The 27,951-nt window shown below is 39.3% G+C and overlaps 1 long non-coding RNA gene across 1 annotated transcript in view; it reads right to left on the reverse strand.

The window, feature by feature from the left end:
- LOC144782785 (uncharacterized) overlaps positions 1-27,951 on the reverse strand; it is a 248,758-nt gene that overhangs the window by 77,947 nt on the left and 142,860 nt on the right. The gene's annotated exons all lie outside the window — the stretch shown is intronic.

Here is a 27,951-nt window from a genome sequence, read left to right on the forward strand (position 1 = left end):
TTTAGTGTCTTAGATTTGAAGGAATCACATCAGCATACACCAGCTCTCTCTTCATGTGAACCGCATCAACTGTTGTGTATGTGTGTTCGGCAAAGCAATATAAAACCCGCCTCATGCCCAGAATTGGCAGAAGTTGCACTTATGTTATGAGTAGGAAGTCGTGGAGATCAGACCTCATAACAATTCTGTATCGTGTTGTTCTTGAAACTTCAGCACTCGCTGTACAGATATAGTTTAACAAGCAAAGCAGATAGTAGAGCAATAACATATTATTCTCATGTAAACCACGATGAACTACTAGGTTGAAAGCTAAAGCAACAACTAAGTGTCGTGTGCAGAAGTTGCAAAAAAGGAAAAATGGCGTTTAAACCGGTAATGAGCCCATGCTAACTTAACACGGTGTAAAGATATCCAGGACCTAGATGACACCTCCCCATGATCCGGAAACGAACTGAATAAGATAATAGAAGTGCCATCTCATGAGAGCAGATTGCAAGTTTATATGTGGACGGTCCGCAAGGTAAAGCATTAAAAACTAGGAAAATTTAATGCTAAAGAAAAATAAAACAGCCAAGTACTTTATCGAGTCTTAAGCCAATAGGCAAGCTAAATAATAAAAACTTGACAAATAAGTCAATGAATTGTCAATGAAATGCTAGTACTCAGCATATCAAACATGAAAAAGGTCTATGACATAACTGTGTATGCAAAATAAGCTGCAACAGCCTCCAATAGGAAGTCACCGTCTTCATCCGAAAAGAGTTCAGCCATCCAATTTAAAAGCGGAAAAGAACATACGTGCTCTCCCAGCACCGGATCCTCTATCACCATCAGAGGACAGCTCGGTGGGTTTTCAAGAAAGCTTTGTTCCAAGAAAGACTGTGTTGCCGCCAGTAAATTCCAGGGACCAATTAGTCCATGCATCAATGCCACAGCCATAATCCTTTCGCCAGGACAAACCAACTCGTGAGTAATGATAGGAGTCATCAGCTGATTAAAGTCGACGTCAGGAGAAACCAGTCCGCAGAGACACAAATCAATGGCCCAATCGAAATCACAGGTCAGGCAGTGAAATACAGGCTGGACACAGGTGAAGTAGGAGAATCGAAAAGATAATCCATATGCCGTGCTTAATATCGCCAACGGCATTGTGCCATAATATTCTAGCATGCGATTGCGGAACAGTGTCAGCAGCTGCAGGGCGGGAGCTTGCACAGGAGGGACATCCATATTTAAAAATGTAAAAAAGCACCAGAGCGTCCGCTGGTAATGCAAGTAAAAATGGGAATCCACGAAGCAGAGTGGAAAAAATAGAATGAAAGAAAGCAGGGATGACTCCAAAGATTTTCTCAAATGAAGTCACGAGACCACTGGTAACAACTTTAAAAAAGTGCGCCAGGGCCTTTGTGGAGGACGCGTTAAAGATAGTCCGAACCATCTTGCTGAAATGGAAAGGCAAATCTGTATTGAAAAGGGTCTGCACCTCTGTACGGGTGTTCGCTATGTGAAGCACGAAAGTTTCACGGGCCGAACTCAAGGCCACCTCTCTCTGAGACAAAAGAGATCTTATTCTTGCCATGCCGTTGAAATGTGCTCCCAAGGTTGGTATTTGTGGCGAGATTGAAAACTCCCTATGTTCATGTGTGGGAGGAAATAGAACATTTCTGCAGCAAATAACCCGTTCACTTACTGTTACGATAAAAGGAATACTTTTAATTAACCCAGAACAATCTTCATTATTGAGCATCAAATAACTACCATTTTCCAACAACTTGAACGTGGGGATGATAGCAGGAACTGGCGTGCCTTGCAACACGCAAGCCATATTTGGTCGGTGTTTGTTGCATGAACTGTGTAACTGTATGTGCCTACACATTAGTGAATGATCTGGCGTCTCAGTGCATTCCTCTCCATTCAGATAAACTTCTTGATCATCTTTGAAACATCTGTATGTGTATGGAAGCGACCAGACCTCATGAAGAAAAGCACTACCTAAAGGTTCATAACAACCTATTGGTATATATTTCATACAATTTGAAAACTTATATAAAGCAAAAGGCAGCGTTATTAAACCGTGGATAAGGCACGTTGCCAAAAAACCCGCAATCCTCTGCTGATGATGTCACTGAGCATGTCATGAATGATGTAATATGTGACATCATCAGCAGTGGATTACGGGTAATAGTATCTCTAGTTTACTCCCCTATAGCTGTCTTTCTTTTAACATAAGTGTCTGTTTCCTTCCCTTATACTTACTGTTCTTTTTTTTAAAAAAATTTTTTGGTTCACTTCCGGTTCGCGTACCGGCGAGCGAACTGGGAAGCGAACTACGAGAAATAGAGGTTGGCACAGTTCCAAATATTGTACCAATTTTTTAATAACGGGGAGGTAGTTCTGAAAAGAACTTTTTTTTTATTGTTTTTGTTGTTTTATATTTTTTTTATTATTTTTCTGAACATTTTTTTACTTTTTTTGAATTTTTCTGAACAGTTTTATATTTTTTTGGGTTTTTCTTGGAGGGGGCAATGAAAACGATTCATTGTAAAGGGCTCAACAGGAGCAACAAAATAAAAAAAAAGTATTTATTATTTGGGGCGTTTCGTACAAACTTGCATATGATTGTCAATAGCTCTGTTGATCAGAGTGATGCTACTTTCTCTGTAGCAAATGAATCCATTGCAATGTACGCAGACTTGTTTTACTTCACCAAATCTCATTTGTATATTTGGCACCATCTCCCTGCCCTCTGGTCCCGTTACTTCCGGTACAACAGATCTTCTGGCCATAATAGGGAGATTATCTAGGTCGTTCCGAAACTGTGCAGCACTGTAGTTGTTAGGATGCCACCTAGTCATATGGTGATGCATTGTGTAGTTTCCGAAACTGTATTTTTTCTCGGTCCCTCTGGACAGTCTATCTTGACATATAAGGCAAGTTACGTATCTTGCATTTACTTTTTTCTGACCTTTGGGAATTTAAAAAAATTGCCAAATGAAGTTTTCTTTCCGGTGAGACGTCCTGGGCTCCTCAGGCAAAAACTGCCTCTCTTCGTGCTCGTCGTCCTGTTCCTCTTCTTCCTCTTCTTGTTGAATTATAACTTGAGCAGGTGGTCCACTCTTCCTTGGATGTGGTGGAGGTGGTGGGGAAGCACCAGCTGAAGCTACTAAAGAAGCCATTGCTCACTGGTAACAAAGGGTCTTTCTCTCACAATGATGAAAGTCAGAGTGAGGAAAGAAGGAGGGATTTTCACCATTTGGGAAAAACAAGCGTTCTCAACCAATGAAAAGTGTTCATTTTAGATTATATGACCTAGTCTTACATCATTAGGAAACCAAAAATGAAATGAACCAATGAAAAGTGTTATTACCAAGTCACATGACCTGCTGTGTTTACGTTAAGCGCTTTGCAGGGCCTCCCGGTTTGCTTCCAGAAACCTGCGCTTTGCGACTCGCTTCGCGTACCAGTTCGCTAACGTAGCACGTCATATGACGTATCACGCGACAACGTGAAACGTCATGCGGACGGGAGGCGTCACGATGTTGTTTTCTAACGCGGCAGTTGCGGTAAAGAAACGTTTACCGGCTCGCGGTCTATTTCGCGGCATCAAGGTCAGCTAACGGGAAGCTTCCCGATTCGCGAAGCGGGAACGAAGAAAAAAAAATATTTTAAAAAAAAATTATTCATAAACATATAAAATATATTTTTGGATTTAAAGAAGAATACATTTTACAGCTACAGATATTAGCTGTTAAAAAACCAATGAAATTCACTGAAAAAACCATAGGTTATAGACCATATATAGTTAGGAATTAGCATTTACAAAACCTTGAAAATTCACTGAAAAAACCATAGGTTATAGACCATATATAGTTAGGAATTAGCATTTAAAAAACCTTATTTTACTCACACAAAACCATTGAAATTCCATATATAGTTAGTTGCACTAACTATATATCGCGCACCTGCAATCCACTGCTGATGATGTCACATATTACATCATTCATGACATGGTCAGTGACATCACTGATGACATCACTGATGACATCTCAAATGACATCACTGATGACATCACTGATGACAACATCCAGTGACTGTATGTTTCTGTAAAGTTAAAATGTGTCTTACATATTGAAGAATGAGTGGAAGTATAAGTGTCTGGACAAAGGATTTAGTAGGTGCATGACTGAATGTATGAGTGAGTGATTAAATGTGTCTCACTGAGTGCATGGGTTAGTGACTAAAGTGTCTTAATTTGTGCATCATTATGTCTGTTGTTCTGTAAACTGCTGCATGTGTTGATCAGTAGCTATATGATTAACTATATGGGTTACTGATTGATTGTCCAAGTATTTGTATGGGAGACTGAGTGTGTGTGTGGCTGGCTGGGAGGTGTGTGACTCTGTGCAGATCAATGTGTACTTATATCAATGATTGTATAACAAGGTAAGTATGTGTTAGTATATGTTTGAAAAGTAAGGTGCTCTATGTTTAACTGTATAGACAAGAAAATGGAAGTGTGATTGATTCTTTACAGGACTGACTAGGTGTGTGAGTAACTCCATGGATGAGTGGCAGAGTGTGAGTGTCTGTATAGGTGTATGAGTGCATATGATAGTGTTGTAAAGATGAGTGATTGTATGTATGAATGATTGTATGGGTGAATGAGTGAATGTGTGTGTAGACGTAGGAATCAGTGAGTACATATGTAGTAACTAGTATTGGTGTGTCAATGGTTTCAAAAATTATACTCTGTATTTAACACTGGGTGAAACAGAGGTTATATTAAAATGTGAGGAGATGCATTGTATTGTCACATGAATGATATCATCAGTGATGTGGTCATTGATGTCAAATGAGATGTCATCAGTGATGTCATCAGTGATGTCATTTGAGATGTCATCAGTGATGTCATCAGTGATGTCACTGACCATGTCATGAATGATGTAATATGTGACATCATCAGCAGTGGATTGCAGGTGCGCGATATATAGTTAGTGCAACTAACTATATATGGAATTTCAATGGTTTTGTGTGAGTAAAATAAGGTTTTTTAAATGCTAATTCCTAACTATATATGGTCTATAACCTATGGTTTTTTCAGTGAATATATATATATATATATATATATATATATATATATGTATGTAGATCACCGTGCTTCAGTGGCAGTAACAACAGCTTCACGCCTGAAAAAGACCTCGAACATTGACCAACATTCCAGTGCTTTTATTTTTCAACAGAAATCTGCTGCATGACGTTTCGGCTCCGTGGAGCCTTGCTCACATGACAATGTCTAACAGTGATACTGCTCATTCATATATATATAATTTCTAACATGTAACACTAACAAATGTAAGTTTTTCAAAAGAAAAGAATCAACCATCTCGAACATAAATTAGCTCTGAAAATACAGCTACCTTAGATCAGTAAGAATAAATGTAAAAACAATGTTAAGCATGTTCAATAATAATGCTACTTAAGCAAATATGAATTGTATTAAAATAATTGTTTTCTTTTTTGTTTAATAATATCTTTATTGTGTCTACTAAAAAGACATATAATTAAAAACATTATTTAAATTGAGATAAAAATGATACAAATTAAAATAGAAATTTTCTAAAAGTGTTCACAACTTACCGTTAGCAAAGCACCTTTAGTTTACTCAACATTAAATGACAAACCATACCGTTTCATTCTCAAACCCATAGTTAAAATTGTGAAAAGAGCCACAGAAATCCAATCTCAGAAAGGAAAGTGAGTATTGGGTCACTTGGGATATGCTTACAGCAAATAAGACAGTGAGAAAACACAATGGACCAGCACAAAGTATTACTTTAAAGCATGTTTTGGGAGGGCTAAACAAACCTGAAATAGTTGGAAATGCTATGGTGCGCAATGCTATGGTGCACAATCATTCGCCAAACATTGTGTAGATTAAAGTCAGATATGTATTTCAAGGCCAAGGCCTCAGGCGAAGTTAGCACGGTCTCACAAGGGTCTACAGGATTAATTTTAAAAAATATGATACCAAATATTCCTGACTATACTACAGGTCAGCTCCTGGTTATCCTAAATTTAGAATGACTCATAGCCAGAACTAGAAAAGCAACCCTACTGCTGTAAAATAGATTCCAAGTTAAAAAATATCCCTGAAAAGGTATCTGTAACAAACAGTAATTAATCTTTAATTGTACCTGACAACACAATTAATGACAGGAGAATAATTATGAGAATAGTTATCGATGGATCTGAAAAGAACCTGCTACGAGGAAGGGCCCAATTTATATGCTTGCAGAAAGGGTACTCTGTTGCAACCCTTTCTGCCAATATAATGGCACGCCTGCCCGATTCAAACGAGGGCAGAACCTTTGAGTAACCAGAGCAGAGGCTACTCCATCTCTGTCGTGGTTACACTCCTCCAGTGTCCCGACGGAGTAATGGCCATCGGAGGTTGAACTGCATCTAATTTAGATGGGCAGGCATACAGTCTGGTTTTCACTGCCCATCACTGCCAGAAAAACCCAGGCAGCAAGGGGCAGTGAAAACTACAAAATGCCCCTCTCCCCATTGGAGATAACTCCCATGGCAAACATGGCATTGCATTTTTCCATTTTCAAAAACAAAATCTCACTATTGAATGGCAAAGTTACAAATACATTGCCAAGAAATCCCTTGACAACAGTTCCTGTCAATGTTTGAAATGTCCTCTGGCCTGACAGATATTTCAAACTCTCAATGGGAGCTAAAAGGGAAAATCGGACTGGGTCGCCCTCCACTCAAATATAGACCAACAAAAAAGACCCCGTCCAGCGGGCAACAACATGTGTCAGCTACTAAAGGAAATAGAACAGTCTATATGTACAGTGGCACTGGCATTAGGTAATGGTATGCATGAATAGCTACCAGCCTTTTTAGATGTACAGCACACGGTCTTTTCCCTATGAATAAAGTTGGACAAGGGAATTGGTTGCTGTGTTTTATGCTCTTATTTATGTTGTGTGTTTGTCACTAGCAGACGCCTCTGCTTTCCACTGTTTGTCACACATTTTGGTTGTTTGTTTTGGGCACTCCCTTTCCATTTTCTTTGAGAATCAGGTGACGACCGATGATGAGACAGGGGCTTGTCTGGAAATGACATACCAGTTACCCCATTGGTGGTGTTTCCGTGAGGAGGGATTTTCACCATTTGGGAAAAACAAGAGTTCTCAACCAATGAAAAGTGTTCATTTTAGATTATATGATCTAGTCTTACATCATTAGGAAACCAAAAATGAAATGAACCAATGAAAAGTGTTATTACCAAGTCACATGACCTGCTGTGTTTACGTTAAGCGCTTTGCAGGGCCTCCCGGTTTGCTTCCAGAAACCTGCGCTTTGCGACTCGCTTCGCGTACCAGTTCGCTAACGTAGCACGTCATATGACGTATCACGCGACAACGTGAAACGTCATGCGGACGGGAGGCGTCACGATGTTGTTTTCTAACGCGGCAGTTGCGGTAAAGAAACGTTTACCGGCTCGCGGTCTATTTCGCGGCATCAAGGTCAGCTAACGGGAAGCTTCCCGATTCGCGAAGCGGGAACGAAGAAAAAAAAATATTTTAAAAAAAAATTATTCATAAACATATAAAATATATTTTTGGATTTAAAGAAGAATACATTTTACAGCTACAGATATTAGCTGTTAAAAAACCAATGAAATTCACTGAAAAAACCATAGGTTATAGACCATATATAGTTAGGAATTAGCATTTACAAAACCTTGAAAATTCACTGAAAAAACCATAGGTTATAGACCATATATAGTTAGGAATTAGCATTTAAAAAACCTTATTTTACTCACACAAAACCATTGAAATTCCATATATAGTTAGTTGCACTAACTATATATCGCGCACCTGCAATCCACTGCTGATGATGTCACATATTACATCATTCATGACATGGTCAGTGACATCACTGATGACATCACTGATGACATCTCAAATGACATCACTGATGACATCACTGATGACAACATCCAGTGACTGTATGTTTCTGTAAAGTTAAAATGTGTCTTACATATTGAAGAATGAGTGGAAGTATAAGTGTCTGGACAAAGGATTTAGTAGGTGCATGACTGAATGTATGAGTGAGTGATTAAATGTGTCTCACTGAGTGCATGGGTTAGTGACTAAAGTGTCTTAATTTGTGCATCATTATGTCTGTTGTTCTGTAAACTGCTGCATGTGTTGATCAGTAGCTATATGATTAACTATATGGGTTACTGATTGATTGTCCAAGTATTTGTATGGGAGACTGAGTGTGTGTGTGGCTGGCTGGGAGGTGTGTGACTCTGTGCAGATCAATGTGTACTTATATCAATGATTGTATAACAAGGTAAGTATGTGTTAGTATATGTTTGAAAAGTAAGGTGCTCTATGTTTAACTGTATAGACAAGAAAATGGAAGTGTGATTGATTCTTTACCGGACTGACTAGGTGTGTGAGTAACTCCATGGATGAGTGGCAGAGTGTGAGTGTCTGTATAGGTGTATGAGTGCATATGATAGTGTTGTAAAGATGAGTGATTGTATGTATGAATGATTGTATGGGTGAATGAGTGAATGTGTGTGTAGACGTAGGAATCAGTGAGTACATATGTAGTAACTAGTATTGGTGTGTCAATGGTTTCAAAAATTATACTCTGTATTTAACACTGGGTGAAACAGAGGTTATATTAAAATGTGAGGAGATGCATTGTATTGTCACATGAATGATATCATCAGTGATGTGGTCATTGATGTCAAATGAGATGTCATCAGTGATGTCATCAGTGATGTCATTTGAGATGTCATCAGTGATGTCATCAGTGATGTCACTGACCATGTCATGAATGATGTAATATGTGACATCATCAGCAGTGGATTGCAGGTGCGCGATATATAGTTAGTGCAACTAACTATATATGGAATTTCAATGGTTTTGTGTGAGTAAAATAAGGTTTTTTAAATGCTAATTCCTAACTATATATGGTCTATAACCTATGGTTTTTTCAGTGAATATATATATATATATATCTATATATATATATATATATGTATGTAGATCACCGTGCTTCAGTGGCAGTAACAACAGCTTCACGCCTGAAAAAGACCTCGAACATTGACCAACATTCCAGTGCTTTTATTTTTCAACAGAAATCTGCTGCATGACGTTTCGGCTCCGTGGAGCCTTGCTCACATGACAATGTCTAACAGTGATACTGCTCATTCATATATATATAATTTCTAACATGTAACACTAACAAATGTAAGTTTTTCAAAAGAAAAGAATCAACCATCTCGAACATAAATTAGCTCTGAAAATACAGCTCTGTTGCAACCCTTTCTGCCAATATAATGGCACGCCTGCCCGATTCAAACGAGGGCAGAACCTTTGAGTAACCAGAGCAGAGGCTACTCCATCTCTGTCGTGGTTACACTCCTCCAGTGTCCCGACGGAGTAATGGCCATCGGAGGTTGAACTGCATCTAATTTAGATGGGCAGGCATACAGTCTGGTTTTCACTGCCCATCACTGCCAGAAAAACCCAGGCAGCAAGGGGCAGTGAAAACTACAAAATGCCCCTCTCCCCATTGGAGATAACTCCCATGGCAAACATGGCATTGCATTTTTCCATTTTCAAAAATAAAATCTCACTATTGAATGGCAAAGTTACAAATACATTGCCAAGAAATCCCTTGACAACAGTTCCTGTCAATGTTTGAAATGTCCTCTGGCCTGACAGATATTTCAAACTCTCAATGGGAGCTAAAAGGGAAAATCGGACTGGGTCGCCCTCCACTCAAATATAGACCAACAAAAAAGACCCCGTCCAGCGGGCAACAACATGTGTCAGCTACTAAAGGAAATAGAACAGTCTATATGTACAGTGGCACTGGCATTAGGTAATGGTATGCATGAATAGCTACCAGCCTTTTTAGATGTACAGCACACGGTCTTTTCCCTATGAATAAAGTTGGACAAGGGAATTGGTTGCTGTGTTTTATGCTCTTATTTATGTTGTGTGTTTGTCACTAGCAGACGCCTCTGCTTTCCACTGTTTGTCACACATTTTGGTTGTTTGTTTTGGGCACTCCCTTTCCATTTTCTTTGAGAATCAGGTGACGACCGATGATGAGACAGGGGCTTGTCTGGAAATGACATACCAGTTACCCCATTGGTGGTGTTTCCGTGAGGTGTCACTTGGTTCTCGCACATTTTTTCTAAACAGATTTTGGTCCAACATTATTGAGGTGGATCCCTGGTATTGACCCCGGTGGGTTAGACAGTCTGTTATTGTTCTGTGTTTCTGCCAATGGAAATTGGGCGTGTTTTAAACCAGGGCGCTGTGCAGTGATTCGTCCCCTCAGAAATTATAGGGGCGGGGAATGGGTATCAGTACATATAGACTGTTCTATTTCCTTTAGTAGCTGACACATGTTGTTGCCTGACAGATATTTCAACATTTGTCAGTCAAATATTAAATCAGGCCCGAAATCAGAAGAACACATGGAAGATAGATGGCTTGCTTACATTGTGGTTGCCACCATTTAGACAACTATACAAATCCCACAGAGAATACAACAGCACAAACATCCTGTTAATCTACACACTTTTACCAAATAAAGTGCAAATACCATGAACTAGTAACTGAAATAAAATCCTAAACTAACATTCACAACCCCCAAAAAAATCATTGACTTAGAGTGAGATATAATTTCTAGCATTTTTTAAATATGCTTACATAAAGCCATACCAAAAACACTTATGTTAAATAATTGCCAAATCCTGTAAAAATATAAATATGTTTGAAAAATGTAATATAATATGTGAAAAATATTTGTAACAATGATTACTTTTGAAACATTCATTAACAATATCTTAAAAACACATACAAAATAAAACATGGAAGAAATGTATAAAGACTGTATTAAACAAAATGTACAACTACTGTAAAATTATAACGTATCTTACTAAGCCAATGTTTCATGATGTGAAATGAAATTCAATTATACATTAGATATTCCCACTCCAATCTGAACCACACTGGGGAAAGTGTTGGACTTTGAGGGGTGTAGATTTAATATTGCCACTCGATCTAAATAACATCAGGGAAAGTGCTGGAGTTTGAGAGGTAGATTTACTATTTCCACTCCAGTGTAAGCCACATTTGGGAAAGTGTTGGACGTTGAAGGAGATATAGTTATTGTTCACACTCAAATCTACAACACATTGTGGAAAGTGTTGGACTTTCAAAATGGTAGGTTTAATATTCCCTCTCCAATCTAAGCCAAAGGGAAAAAGTCTTGGGCTTTGACAGGGGTAGATTTACTATTCCAACTCCAAACTAAACAACATTGAATAGATAGTTATACTGTGAAATATATAAATAAAAATAAATTTGAAAATGTGTATACATATACTTTAAATGATAAAAATACAAAAACACCAAACAATTTCACTAATCCCAACAATTTTAAAATGATAATGATTAGAAAATATTATTTCTTTAAATAAACAAATATTGTGTATAAATAATACTTCTTTAACTAAATGGGATTTTTTTTAAATACTTAAACATGTAGAACTATTTTCAAATATAAAAAAATATTAAAATGGTGAAAAAGAAAAATGGCATTTTAATAAAAGAATATTTAATAATTATACTTGTAATAGTTTAATGAGTATTCCAATATCTAACAACCATATTCAAATATGCCATAATTAAATAAATATAGCAACATTTTATATAAAATAGATTCAAATCCCATAAAATATTTCATTTTCTTCACTCAGCCTAAAAATTCTATAGCCAATATTTTTAAAAAACCTTTAAAAAATCAAATATATTATTTCTTTTATGAAAAATAGAAACACACCAAAGTACACAAATGAGCGTAACAAAAAACATTTCACAGAAATTATTAAAAACAAACATTTTAAAAACAATTAAAAAAGTCACACAATAAATTGTAAAAAATCACGACCTTTTCCCCCTATAAACCCTGCATTAACAACATAACAAAAACACCAGCTACAAATACTACATTTACAAATAACAAAACATCTTTAAAAAATAACATAAAATTAATAGAATGAGTAGTAGTAGTACCAAACTAATGATAAAGGTACCAACGTTGCAGCCCCACATAAAGTTTGAACCAGAAGATTCCCTCATAAAGAAAGCCATCTATTGGCTAATGTACACCAGAGGCTGTCGCTCGATTATTCGAGAAGACTTCCTTAGTGCCCGAAGGAGCTCCCCTAAGAATATAATGTACAACGTGATTATCTAACTTTGAAAGATGCAAGGTTGGTGGATGATTTGGTGTCCCTAGACATTAGGACAAATCTCTCAAATAACTCATTAGATTTAAGTACTGTAGGCCAGGAACTGATGCACTGCAGGACTCTAGGTACAGGAAAAGGCCGCTATCCCCATTGCTAGAAGTAGATTGACTTAGGAACCATACCAATTCCCCCCCCCCCTTTTAACCCCTGCACCACTTCATGTAAACTGCAGCAATACATGTGTACCAGGGCTGAACAATACTATTCAGACCCAATGATGGGATGAATTCAGTGTGAATAGCATGGTATGCAGCCAAAAGGGGAAATTTGGAGTCTTCGCATTTACCACTACATTTTATAGCTATCAATAGTGGTATTACCAACAGGTCCCCGAGAATCAATCACATTGCTGAGCCATTTACCACCAATTTGCAACCTATATCAAATACTGATGCACTATCCAACTGTGATCTTGATACACCCAATTCGTACCTACAATGGCAATCCCTGAACTAGTTGTCCGATATTTCTACTCGATCATTGATAATATGTCGTCTTACGAGGTAGAAACCTGTAGATGTTTGCTTCTACCTAACAGTGAGATAAAAGACAGATTGACTTTAATCTCCTGGAACCTGGCGGGATCCATCTAAAACTCCTAGACCCAGAATGGCATTCTTTCAAAGGCAACAATAATATCTGCATTTTCCAGGGGACATGGGCTATGGACAGGTTACATATAAATGGTTACACAACCTATAGTGTGGAAGCCATTGTGCCTAAAAATCCGTCTGAGCTAGTGGGGGCCAGATCATTTTTGTGAGGAATACCCTAGCCTGCAAGTACAAGCAACTACCAATAAACTCACCAGATATACTGGGGTTCCAGCTCATCTTTCCAACAGCTTTAAATTTGACTGTGCTTAATGTCTATGCCAGGTCCGAACCCTATTTAACGAGTCTAAGGTATTATCGTTATTAGATGATCTAGTTGGTGTACACCAAGGTAACTTTTTTTAAATTGTAGTAGCTGGGGATTTTAATGCCTCTTTCAAGCCTTTTCCCCTTCTACACACCTTATTGGAGGAAGAGGACGAGGCTTGGGGCATACCCAATCTGACAACGACTACATGTAACCATCGTTTAACAGCCGTTTCCCTCTAGATTGCATCACTGGTCACAGGAAGGAGCTTGAGGGCATGTAATGGGAGGACCGTATCTGCTATAAATAGACAAGCTACGTTTAAACTGGGTGCCAGTACTAGTGTTATTGACTACATTTTAGTAAATGTTAGTATCTGGTCACTAGTCAAGGACATGATGATCGCCCGGAGGTTTGACAGTGATCATAACCCCTTGCTGCTAAATATGGAGGGCACCATCCTGGATAGGAAGTTATCCAGCTGTACCTCAATGGTGCAAGAGCTGCTTGTAGCCAATAACCACAGAGGAGTCACCTGGCCCAAAACTCTTGCAAACAGGGACTTGTATACCAGGATTCATGATATATTTGTACACTTCTTGTCTAGTTTAGACAGCAGTTTGGATACTGCTCACCCTTTAGGGCTAATATCTTTACTGTCAGTACATAGGGAATTTAATGAGGCCCTGAAAGTGTTTTTTTCCAAAAACGGTTCTGGCACGAAGCCTAATGGAAGATTGAGTAACAAATGGTTCAATTGATATACTTGCCTGCAGGAATTATATACTGGTTATGAAAATGGACAATCGAGAAACAGTCGTTTTGGTAAACATTTATAATAACGCACAAAGGGAACATATAATTGATATGCTAAAATAGCTTAGAGATGCGATGTCGAATACTGAGAAGGGCAACAGGGAAAATTTATTATTGGTTTGGGGGGGGCGATTTTAACACTGCTTTGTGTCCACACAGTGACAATGTATTATGTGGCCTAGTAGATGAAAGAGATTGCAACCTCCCCCATTTTATTAATAGTTTACCGAGTGATGCCTTGAATGAGATTTCATTCTTCCTAGATATGGGATTTGCAAACATATTGACCTTGCCACCTACCCCATTTATGCAGACGTTCCATGGATGAGGGTCGAACACAATTATAGACTTCATAATAACCCAGAATAGGTCTGCCTCTAGGGTTCTAAGCTTTAAAACCCAAGGAAATGTTTTAAGTGATCACTTCCCACAAAGCTTAGAGATATCAGTTGCATCAAAAATAAGGTCGGCACATTCCGCAAGGATTCAGCAATTACAAGGATTAGAAATAAACAAAATAAATGGATACTCATTAAAATGGGCCCAGTTTGAACCATCTGTAGTCACTAAACTAGTGGTGGAAACTAGCATGGAAGATATCTTGAAGTGTCTCGATGAGACCACACCACATGAAGACATACTAGGGTTCTACATTTCCAAAACATACACTATCAAGAACACATTGAAAAGGGAACTAAAAAAAATGGAAGGGAAAGAAGGCTGACTGGTTTGACAGCAACTGCACAAACGCATATAACATCTTAAAGCAGGCCTTACATAAAAAGGAATGGGATAAAGCAGAAATAACTCGATGTAGGCATGCATATAATTTTGTTTTAAAAACCAAACAGAGGGAGCTAAAAATGAACGCTGGGGCCGATTTACATAAAGCAAGCATAGCGGGGGATAGTATTGCATTTTGGCATGTGGTCAACTCTCCTTTTCTGAGGTCTGGTACAACTCCAAGACTGGAAATCGCAATTGTTGAAGGACAATGGGTAGACCACTTCTCAAAAATGTATGCCTTTCTTGGCATACAGGAGCTTAGTAACCGAATTGGAAGCCCAATATCTCCGAGCTCCACAAATGAGCCATTCCCAATCAATATAGCTTTTACTCTAGGAGAAGTTCAACTTGCTCTGAAAGCTAGTAAGGGCGGAAAGGCACCGGGACCAGATGGGGTACCCGTAGACATATTCAAACAAAATATGGGGCCCAATAATCAAACAAGCCCTCGCATCAGCATGCAAGGTAGGACTCATTGGATCTTGGTTTGAGTCATTAATGGTCCCAATCTTTAAGAAAGGTGATAGACAAAACGCTACATGCTATCGGCAAATTTCCCTATTAGATTCGGCAGAAAAGGCGTTAGGTTGTATCATTTTGAACCGTCTCCAGGAATGGGCTGAAGATAATAATGTTTTAACCGATCTACAATTTGCATTTAGGGAAGGCTTAGGAACCCTAGAACAGGGCCTCAACCTAACAATTTTGATGGAGAAATACACAAAGGCAAGAAAAGGGAAACTGTACCTAGCCTTTGTGGATCTCTCTACTGCTTTCAATTCTGTGTGCCACAATAAATTGTGGAAAATCCTTGAAGCAATGGCAGGTGAATCCCCACAAATCCAACTTGTAAGAGAACTATATTCCGATGCCAGAGCCTGAGTACGGTATGGGTTAAATGGGGAATATACAGCTCCATATGCAGTGGAGAGGGGGGTTAGACAGGATTGTGTCCTGGCACCCTTTTTGTTTACTATGTACACCAACGGTCTTGAATGGGTGATGCTGGAGGGGTGTCAGGACTTACCACAAGTACAAAATCGACCTAAACCCACCCTACTCTACGCTGATGACGCTGTGATAATGGCCCAAACACCACTAGAGTTACAGCGGGTCCAGATATGATGACCACATGGAAAGTCTGGACCTAAAGATTAACACTAGTAAAACCTATGTAATGAGTTGCGGGAAGGCAAGTAGGAAGACAAAATCTATTAACTAATAAACTTGGAAACACAAAAACGTATCCATATCTAGGTATCCTGGTGGACAATATGGGCACCTGGCAACAGGCCATGAGGGCAAAACACTGATATTTATGAAAACAACTGCCCTCGTAAATTTTGCACAAAAATTAGGAAAAAGGCCACCATCGGAATTGATTAAAATCTATCAAGCAAAATGCATTAGTGCAGTATTATATGGGGCTGAGATTTGGGGACACTGTAACATAGTAGACATACAGAAGGTGGAAAATGCTTTTATTTGCTACATATTGACTGTCCCTCGTTCAACCTTGACCTTTGTCTGTCACACACTAGCTGGGGCTACAATATATCACAGATAAAATAAGGGTCCAGACAGTTTTATTATGGCATAGAATCTAGACCTCAACAAAAACAACCTTCAATCAACAGGTCATAAAAGATTCTCTTAAATTGGACCAAGCCCTAACCATTGAATGGCTGAAGTACATTAAAGTTTTTATGGGGGACTTAGGACAGCCTGAATTTTTCCATAGTCCAGGAAAGATGATAAATATCTCTAGAAAGATTTTAAGAAACAATGTATGTCCCATTAGGAAGAGCTTAGATACTACAGTGAAGCCCATAAATCAACAGTTCACCTACATCAGATGATCCTCACTTCCACTAAAATGCAACCCTATTTGACCAATTTTGGAACAGGGTATGACAGATTCGTACTTTTACGTTTCAGATTAGATTATTTTTATTGTTTAGTATCGTTCCCTACAACAAATGACTGGTCAAAAAATCTAGGTGCTTGCCCCTGTGATAGTGTTGAGTCCCAATCAACAATTCACATTGTTTTATTCTGCAATTATTATCGGGAACACAGAAAAAGGTGGATACTCCCAATTTTAAAAATTTGGGGTCTGCAGCAATTTCGCCCTGCCTATCGTGCACTACAACTACTGGAAAATGAATGTTATGCCAGAGATATTGCACTATTTTTAAAAGCAGTAATCAAGGCTAGGAAATAGCTGTAAATTTTAATGTACTGTTTTTAGTTTGATACATTGTTTTTAATGAACAGTATTATGTATGGACAAATGTTTTTTATTGGGTAAACCGAACAAGGAAGTACTAATATAATGTGGTTCTGATACTTTCCTAATAATGAATTTAAAATAGAATGTTCAGAATGTATACATTTGTGTTTGTGTACTATGCTTTTATGGTTTTTTATCAAAATGAAAATCAAATAAAACAAATTTTGAATTTGAGTGTAAACTAGCAAAGGGGGCTTTAAAGTTAGCGGTTATCGAGTGCTGTCAGCCTGGGATAGCCCTGGCTTGCCATAGCTACAAAGCTGCACTTGCCAAAGCAAAGCGTGATTCTGCTTTTAAAAATACACAAGATTTATTACCAGCAGCCAGGTGCAATGATAATCGTTTGTTCGGGCACATCATTACAGAGGGAAGTTCGGATATTGCAAAGACTCTCAGCTATCACATCCAGCAGGAGGTATGGGTTGGCCACTTTTCCACACTATATGCCAGGAATGAGGATATTAGCTGTATAGATAAAAAAAGAGCAGACCAGAATACCCCCAACACCTTCCCTGTTATGAATATGACTAGCAATGCACTGGCTTTAGGTTTGGATGACACCATATCAGCAATCAATAGACTTAAAGCAGGAAAAGCCCCTGGACTCGAATGGATACCAGGTAACTGGATCACTGAAATAATATCGAGGGACAGAATATCGACCAAAAAAAATTTCGTTGACAAAATATCGAGAGACAAAATATCGAGTTTCTATCTACAAACAGGTAAGTACAAAAATATCGAGTTAAAAATATCGTTTACAAAAATATAGTTGTAAAAAATATCGACTTTAATAAAAACAATGTTTAATTACATTAATATAAAAAATTAATTACTAAAATATACTTAACAATACTTAAAATAACTTTTAATAATTAAATAATTAATGAAAGTAAAAAAATAATATTTTTTTAATCATATTTCTTAAAACATATATATATATAGTAACAAAATTTAATTAAATAATAGCCAATATTATTAACGTACAAATACAATAGAGTAAAAATTACTATTCCCACTCCAGTGGGTGCAACAGTAGGGAAAGCGTTGGATAGCGTAGGGGTTAAAATTACTATTCCCACTCCAAGGAGTGCAACAGTGGATATATGACGTTACAACGCAACTTTTACAACGCACTACCATTACAACGTAAGTATTGGTAAGTATATAATAATTTTTATAATTTAAATTATTTGAAATTAATTTAATATAATTTAATTTAATTTAATTTCATTAAATTAAATTAATGTAAATTTAATTTTACTTTATTTTTACACTGTACCCCTGTACCCCAAAAACCCAAAACTGACCCTGAACCCTAAAAATACCCCTTTACCCAAAAACTAAAAACTAACCCTGAACCCTAAAAATACCCCTTTACCCAAAAACCCAAAACTGACCCTGAACCCGAAAAATACCCCTTAACCCAAAAACTAAAAACTGACCCTGAACCCTAAAAATACCCCTTTACCCAAAAACTAAAAACTGACCCTGAACCCTAAAAATACCCCTTTACCCAAAAACAAAAAACTGACCCTGAACCCTAAAAATACCCCTTTGCCCAAAAACTAAAAACTGACCCTGAACCCTAAAAATACCCCTTTACCCAAAAACTAAAAACTGACCCTGAACCCAAAAAATACCCCTTTACCCAAAAACTAAAAACTGACCCTGAACCCTAAAAATACCCCTTTACCCAAAAACCAAAAACTGACCCTGAACCCTAAAAATACCCCTTTAATTTAACATAATTAGCAATTAATCAATTAAATTAAATTAATTACCAATTACATTTTAAATAATTAACAAATATTATTTAATTACCAATTAATTAAATATTACTACCAATTAATACATTTACATATTTAATTAATTATAATTAAATTACTTCCCACCCTATTCCCCTATAAACCCACAACCCGCTACAGGAAATACATTATTTTAATTTACATAATTAGCAATTAATCAATTAAAATAAATTAATTACCAATTAAATTTTAAATAATTAACAAATATTATTTAATTACCAATTAATTAATTATTACTACCAATTAATACATTTACATATTTAATTAATTATAATTAAATTACTTCCCACCCTATTCCCCTATAAACCCACAACCCGCTATAGAATAAAATTACACAATAATAAAAAAAAAATCATTAATTAAAAATAATTATAACATAAAATGACACTTTTCACACATATTATAACATAAAAACACTATAAATAATTAAATATTATTTAAAAAACGATATTTTTTACTATCTAGATTATATACTTGGATATTTTCACTTTCTATATTATTTACAGTCGATATTACTTCACTTACCTTAAAAACGATATTTTGACTGTCGATATTCTGTCCTGTCGATATTTTGTCCAAACGATATTTAAAACTCGATATTCTGTCCAAACGATATTTTGGAGTCGATATTATGTCTGTGCACCCAGGTAACTTATATAAATCTGAACCTATAATATGGACCCAGCATATAAATCTTTTGTCAAATTGCATATCGGCTGGTGGGTATTTTTCAACAACCTGGAGGGGAGCTGTGATAATCACAATACATAACAAGCATTTGCAATGCAATAGGTCTCGCAGCATTAAAGTTTGAGTTACTGGCATTGTAAATGACAATGCTTTGCATTAACTTTTTTTTTATTTGCAATTGGTATATAAACATTGTTTGTGAATGGTTAGCTGTTGCTTATGCCAAGCAAAGTTGGCAGTAATATAGAGTGCTAGTTTTGCTCTGCTGAATAAATATAGGCCTTGTTCGCTACGCCTTTGTAATGGAAGTCAACAGACATAGTCAATGACCACAAGTGTTTAACTTGTAGCAGTGCAGAGTGATATGTTGTAGATTGTATGCCTTATTTGAAGTGGGGGGGGGGGGGACGGGACAGGACATAGGTTAATAAAATAACAGACAATTTAAAATTCAATATGCCACAAACCGTAAAAAGGATAAAAAATAATTTAAAAAAACACAACTTGCGAGGTGTTGCGATGTAATAACATTTTTCTTTTACGCCCCCGAGACATCATAACGGGGCGAGAGGCACAGCTCCTGCATAATGAGGTGGTGTCCGTGTGTGCACGGCAGTGGTGGTGTGCGTGTGTGCATGGCAGTGGTGGTGTCTGTGTGTGCATGGCAGTGGTGGTGTCCGTGTGTGCATGGCAGTGGTGGTGTCCGTGTGTGCATGGCAGTTGTGGTGTTCGTTTGTGCATGGCAGTGGTTGTTTCCGTGTGTGCATGGCAGTGGTGGTGTCTGTGTGTGCATGGCAGTGGTGGTGTGTGTGTGTGTGCATGGCAGTGGTGGTGTCCGTGTGTGTATGGCAGTGGTGGTGTCCGTTTGTGTATGGCAGTGGTGTTGTCCGTGTGTGGACAATGTAAAATTCAATAACCCACAAACCGTAAAGAGGATAAAAAATCATTTAAAAAACACAACTTGCGAGGTGTTGCGATGTAATAACATTTTTCTTTTACGCCCCCGAGACATCATAACGGGGCGAGAGGCGCAGTTCCTGCATAATGAGGTGGTGTCCGTGTGTGCATGGCAGTGGTGGTGTCTGTGTGTGCATAGCAGTGGTGGTGTCTGTGTGTGTATGGCAGTGGTGGTGTCCATGTGTGCATGGCAGTGCTGGTGTCCGTGTGTGCATGGCAGTGGTGGTGTCCGTGTGTGCAGGGCAGTGGTGGTTTCCGTGTGTGCATGGCAGTGGTGGTGTCTGTGTGTGCATGGCAGTGGTGGTGTCTGTGTGTGTATGTTAGTGATGGTGTCCGTGTGTGCCTTTCAAAAAGAGGTTCATTACTTAGAGGATGGAAGTGGGCTGGGGGACGGGAAGGGACATAGGTAGGTTAATAAAATAACAGACAATGTAAAATTCAATATGCCACAAACCGTAAGGAGGATAAAAAATAATTTAAAAAACACAGCTTGCGAGGTGTTGCGATGTAATAACATTTTTCTTTTACGCCCCCGAGACATCATAACGGGGCGAGAGGCGCAGTTCCTGCATAATGAGGTGGTGTCCGTGTGTGCACGGCAGTGGTGGTGTCCGTGTGTGCATGGCAGTGGTGGTGTCCGTGTGTGCATGGCAGTTGTGGTGTTCGTTTGTGCATGGCAGTGGTTGTTTCCGTGTGTGCATGGCAGTGGTGGTGTCTGTGTGTGCATGGCAGTGGTGGTGTGTGTGTGTGTGCATGGCAGTGGTGGTGTCCGTGTGTGTATGGCAGTGGTGGTGTCCGTTTGTGTATGGCAGTGGTGTTGTCCGTGTGTGGACAATGTAAAATTCAATAACCCACAAACCGTAAAGAGGATAAAAAATCATTTAAAAAACACAACTTGCGAGGTGTTGCGATGTAATAACATTTTTCTTTTACGCCCCCGAGACATCATAACGGGGCGAGAGGCGCAGCTCCTGCATAATGAGGTGGTGTCCGTGTGTGCATGGCAGTGGTGGTGTCTGTGTGTGCATAGCAGTGGTGGTGTCTGTGTGTGTATGGCAGTGGTGGTGTCCATGTGTGCATGGCAGTGCTGGTGTCCGTGTGTGCATGGCAGTGGTGGTGTCCGTGTGTGCAGGGCAGTGGTGGTTTCCGTGTGTGCATGGCAGTGGTGGTGTCTGTGTGTGCATGGCAGTGGTGGTGTCTGTGTGTGTATGTTAGTGATGGTGTCCGTGTGTGCCTTTCAAAAAGAGGTTCATTACTTAGAGGATGGAAGTGGGCTGGGGGACGGGAAGGGACATAGGTAGGTTAATAAAATAACAGACAATGTAAAATTCAATATGCCACAAACCGTAAGGAGGATAAAAAATAATTTAAAAAACACAGCTTGCGAGGTGTTGCGATGTAATAACATTTTTCTTTTACGCCCCCGAGACATCATAACGGGGCGAGAGGCGCAGTTCCTGCATAATGAGGTGGTGTCCGTGTGTGCACGGCAGTGGTGGTGTCTGTGTGTGCATGGCAGTGGTGGTGTCTGTGTGTGCATGGCAGTGGTGGTGTCCGTGTGTGCATGGCAGTGGTGGTTTCCGTGTGTGCATGGCAGTGGTGGTGTCTGTGTGTGCATGGGAGTACCTCTTAGGTTCTCAATTTTTTTAAGAAAAGGGCCTTGCCTTGGTATAGTAAGAACCTAGAAAAAGACTCAAGCACAGAACTGCATGCAGAATACTTCGGAGGCCACCTCTGTTCAACATATATGTATATTAGGCCTGCTGTTTACCTTCTGAGAAGTCAAGCTCTCAATTTCAATGCCAAACACATTTATCTGCGTTTTAGTGGGTCAGGCGAGGACTTCAGGGAGGCTGTGTATAACCTGTAGGGTGGGTCCTTTATGACAGAAACCTAATGCAGCCAACACCAAGGTGACATCCCTGGGGATAGGCATCTGCTCTCGGGACCTGCCCTATGCTCTTGGAAATTCTTTTATAGACACAGCCAAGAAATTAAGTTTTACCTGAACCTAAAGTTGCACCATTTGAGAGAGTTCTTTTTTGCCACCCTAAGATTTCCATGATGTTGTAGGGGTGCAGTATTTAACACCAAGTAGACTTACAGGAATGACCCCTACCGGAGTCTCCCTGAGGCACAGGTTGCAGTGATTACAGTGCACCCACAATGCGATAATCATGTACATTTTTGGATTGAAGAAAAGAGGCAATATGTCAAAACTTGAGTGTGCCATGCGCTCACTGGCTGCCGCTTAAGTCTAAGGTAATCTTTCTAATCTTTACCCCAGTGTTCAACAGCCTCCATGGGCTGGTCCATGTCGCCTAGTTGAAAACTGTTCCAGTATCAGCCTAATCAATTCTTCGTCTCAGGCGTCAAATGATTTTCACACAAAGCACCCATCCCTTGAGGCTAGAAGATCTGGAGGCTGGGGTCTAAGAGTGGAGAATGTCTATGCTAATCCACACTCGGCAGGAAGAGTGGCAAGCGGCGGAAAAAAACATGCTCTCCTGTCGAGTGCAGTGATCTCTCAAAATCGTTGTTTGATGTTTCTCTTGCCAAGAACGATGCGGCTCACGGTGTGTCTATACAAAGATGACATTAAATTAAAATAAAAACAAGCACTGGTGAACCCTAAAGGCATGGGTTTTATGTGGAATACATGCACATACAAGCATTTTCAAATGTTGTTTGCAAGCGTAGCATGCATACATGATGTTTATCACATTAAAGCCTTCCCACTGACTTTGCGAACGGTGGGAAAAAAGGTACAAAAAGGGATGTGACAGGGTGTGCTGCTGGAGAGTATTTTTCAGAAATAATGACTTTGGTGGTTGGGAAGATGCGGAGATGGCTTGCACTGAAAGAGGCATTGTGCTAGGGAGGTGGCGCAGCCTTTGAGTTGATTTTCGGACCTTGGGGAGGAATTAGGTGAGGTGGTGAGGAAAGGCTCTCTTTGAAGACTGAATGCCAGTTCGCCAGGGACATCTGAATGTATGCGTGGGCAGAACCAGGTAGGAGGTCAGACTGCTGGTGACAAAGGTGAGTGAAGAATGGTGCATGCGATCGAGTCAGAGAGGCAGTTACAGTTGCCCAGTTTGCTCCTTACGAAGCCACACGGTAAGATCTTAATGGAGTGGAATGTCTACCCTAATGTTCCTGGCACACAGCAAGAGGGGAAATACTGTCAAGAAGAAAGAAAATGAGGGGGCATGTATTTCTGTGCCTTAACAGTGGTGTGTGTATCTGTTTTTCGTGGTATAAAGACATTTCATGCTCCGAGGGTTTAACAAGCGTTGATCAGACTCGGATTCTTCCCTGTGTACAGATGATACATGCCATGGGATTTGTTTACCCCCAAGTGATAGAAGAACTTGAAAACCATATTTTAAAATACGTTTTAAGAAGATTAACATCCTGCAATGGAACATAGAGATAACTGCTGGATGCACTTCCCGAATGAAGCCTGCCAGCTCCAGCCCTCCTCTGCCTCCGCCTCTACCGTGCGCTGGTATGCAGACTCCCCCTGCATTCCAGAGAGGCGCGCGACGCGATCCGCTCTGCATTGCCATGCTGTAGAGACAAGACCTGGCCGTGCGCACAACGTTATCCTATGGGGAAACGCTGCGCGCGGCCATGTCTTGTCTCACTTCGGCGTTCTCAGACTGCTGAGACGCCGACTATAGTTCTCTGGCGAGAACGCGCTTTCAGCGCGTTACTAGCCGAGACCTAAAAAGGGAGATGCCTCCATCCCCTCGAATTATAGACACATCAGCCTGATTGACAATTTGCAAAATATTTTTGCAAGACAGGTTCTGAACAAACTGCAAATCTAGATAGTTGAAAATACGATACTGTCTCCCTATCAAGCAGGTGTCCGATCTAAAATAGGTTCATGTGACCAGGCCTTTAGATTCACCTCACTCACGTGGAAATATGTGCTCTAAGGAAACAAAAACTATGTGTAGCATTCGTTGACCTGAGAGTTGCTTTTGATTTGGTACACCGCAAATTGTTATGGAGAATCATGCTTGACCCAGGAGCCCCCACAGATCTGGTAATCTTGATAGCAAGATTGCATGAAGATAATTACGCTCGGGTGCGATGGGGCAAAAATGGTGAACTAACAGATAGGATACCTAAACAATGTTGGGTGCCCCAGGGGTGCGTACTCGCTCCCACATTAGTCTCTGTTCATCAATGATGTGGCCAGAAGATTATTGGACTGCAGAAATTACTCTCCTGTTATAAGTAGCATGACAGTTCTGATCCTGCTCTTTGCAGATGAATTTTTATTCATTTCTACAACACCAATGGGCCTACAAATCCTAGTCGATAAATTCTTAGATTTTGGCAAGGATAGGCACCTGGCACTTAATGTCTCTAAAACAAAATTTATGGTCTTTGGGAATGCAAAGGGAAAAACATGAGTGGTCTGGATTGCATCCAAGCCTCTTGAGAGAGTGAAAAGCTTTGACTATCTTGGGATAAGGTTAAATGACTTACTTGGTTCCGAACATCAATTAGACAAAAGCTATCTTACCCTATGCCATAGGTAAAAATCGATATTAAGGTACCAAAGACAGTCACGCACTAAATTATTGACTCCAGCACTACAGGTTTACCGTGCAAAATCTCAAGTGGTGTTTTGCATGGAGCCGAGATATGGGGTTATATCAATACAAACAAGCTGACGATATGCGAAAACATCTTTGTTGGATGACTTGTTTCGGTACCCACCACTACCTCACTAATGTAATTATTTTTCAATCTAGTATGAAAAGAATAGGGGATATGGCTTTGTTGTAACCTCTAATGTATTGGCTGCATGTATGGACAACACCCCAGCGGCTTGATTATTGTAATTCTCTGTGGGAGATTTTGAAGATCAGTGGCACCCAAAAATTACTGTGGGTCAAATATATCGCAAATTGGTGTTGATCATTGGATATGTTGGAACTGTGGGACCACCAAGAGGAGGCAAGCAAAGGGGACCTACCTAGATTGATAGTGAAGTACTCAGCGTTTGTGGGAGAGCACTTTATGAGTAGACCGGCAAATGGCCATTTAACAACACAATTTTTAAGTGTTAAGCTTTGCCCCAGATTTGAACCCTATTTGGACTACATTTCGCCCCCACTAGCCAAAAGCTTATATGTTAGATTCAGATTTGGCAATCTGCTCCTACAGATCTCTAACAAGCAGGCTGCTGGTTTAACATCAGAATTATGCGCTGCTTGCGCCAGAGTACAAAAATTTGAAGAACATATTCTCTTCTTCTGTAGCAAATACCAACAGATTCATAGGAGGTGGATACGACCAATTTGCTTAAACCTTGTAGCCAGAGAATACTGGGTCGCTTATAGAATCCTGAAAACAGACACATCTGTCCCAATAGGTTTTGTAGTAAGCTGCTTCTTCTTCTTCTTCTAGGTTAATCACCAGAAGCTTTTAACCTAGATTTCAATGGCTGTTATAATGGAATTAACGTGCCAGTGAAAGTGATGGCCATAGGAATTAATTAATTGTGTCCTGTACATAAGAATGTATGTTTTTTGTAATGTATTTAAGCAGCGCTAGTTTTTAATTGGAAGTTGATTAATTGGAAGTTTGATTGTTTCATTGCTTTTATTTCTTGCTTAAATATATGTTAATTTATATATGTAATCTATGAACTTTATTCTCTTGTGAAGACTGGAAAATGATGGATCCTTTTTGTATACTTTGAAGGTTTAAAAAACAACTGAATAAAGTTATGTTAGTAGTCCAAAATACGTTTTTTAGAGCTGGGTCTTTTATACACTACACAGTAAATATAATAAATGTATTACAAATATAGATTGAAACATAATTTGTTGAATTTAATTAAAAACTTTTCCATGAGGGTGTAATCATTAAAAATCTACGTAAAGCATAGTAACATTTAAAAATGGCATCGCAAATAAATACCTTATAGCTTCTCCTCAGACCTTAATCCCATATTTGATTAGTACTGATTTTGATAACTTTCGCCTGATGGCCAAAAAAATGTAAACAAGCATACAAGATGTGTACAGCGGAACATTGCACCCTAAATCACAACTACAATTTCTCTCCTTGTCCAAAAGCTAATTCACACCCGCCCCACAGGAGTGCAGCGTGTTTAGCCGTAGCCGCTAATTCATGTTACGCATTATGGGGTTGGTCAGATAGTTAAATTCTCTCTATAGGCTCTCAGCTCAATGTTTTCAGGGCCAAATAACCGAATTCCTTGTCCTTTGACTATGTCAACCCTATGGTACATAGGACCATATGTACAAAACATATTTGAAGGTCACAAAAGGCCTGATTAGCAGAATCATGCTGTTCGCGAGTGCAAAAAAGAACTTTGTAATGTATAAAAGCAAAACTGTGATTTGGTAAGTTGTTACCGAATAACAATTTGGTCATTCGGGTCATCTGTACTATCGCTGAGGCCCTGTGATGTGCTGGGCTCTGGGTCACCATGGACAGTCTGTGGAATGGGGACCTATCTCTTCGTCTCCATTAGAGGCCGACACTTTCTTGGAGACCTTTGATGTTGTTCTGAGCAGCCACCCAGAAGCTTTGGTGGTGTGCCACTACAAGTATTGGACAACTCGGTAAGCACAACCCTCATGCTACTTCTTGGGTCTCCTTGCCCACTGATGAGGTCATAGAGCTTTTCCTTATTCAAGGCTCTGGTAAGTACATTGATAGTATGTGATTCTCTGCTCCCAACCACAGTATTCTTTTGCACTTGTCTTTACACATGTTTTATCTATATATAGAGGCACTTGCAATCAGTGTTATCTTGCGCTTCGCAGTTGCTTTGTACTTTTTGACACCAGGTTGATCTCTGCTTAGCAGCACCTGTAACCACATAATTATCACTCTGTACTATACATGGCTCTATGTTGCATAGTAGCGTGGTTCCTATTTGTATGGCCGAGCCAACAAGTTCTTGACCATCAACATGTAGATTCTCTGTAAATGCTTTTGTTTTCAACTGCTTCACAGCGTCTGGAACTGCGATTTGACTCCTCATGCATTCAGCATCCATTCCGTACTTCGACGATGGCACACTTGGCACACACGCGCAGTTTGCATGAACCACACAACAAACTTTCTGAGAGAGCACTGTCTATCTTCAGGTTACTTACCCCTTATCTTGTTGGCATTTGTAGCGTCTTCCCAGCTGCGGCATCTGCCAAGGACTATGCCACACATGGAGCTTAGTATACATGTCTTTATTTTTCTGTGTGTAACTGCAAACTCAATATTCTAAAGCAGTCTTCACTGCAATACACTCTTATTCATAACACACAACACTACACTAGGCATTACACTTTTGGCTATAAGTCACCAGCTTCTAG

This window comes from Lissotriton helveticus, chromosome 9 (assembly GCF_964261635.1).
Source record: "Lissotriton helveticus chromosome 9, aLisHel1.1, whole genome shotgun sequence".
Classification (NCBI taxonomy): domain Eukaryota; kingdom Metazoa; phylum Chordata; class Amphibia; order Caudata; family Salamandridae; genus Lissotriton; species Lissotriton helveticus.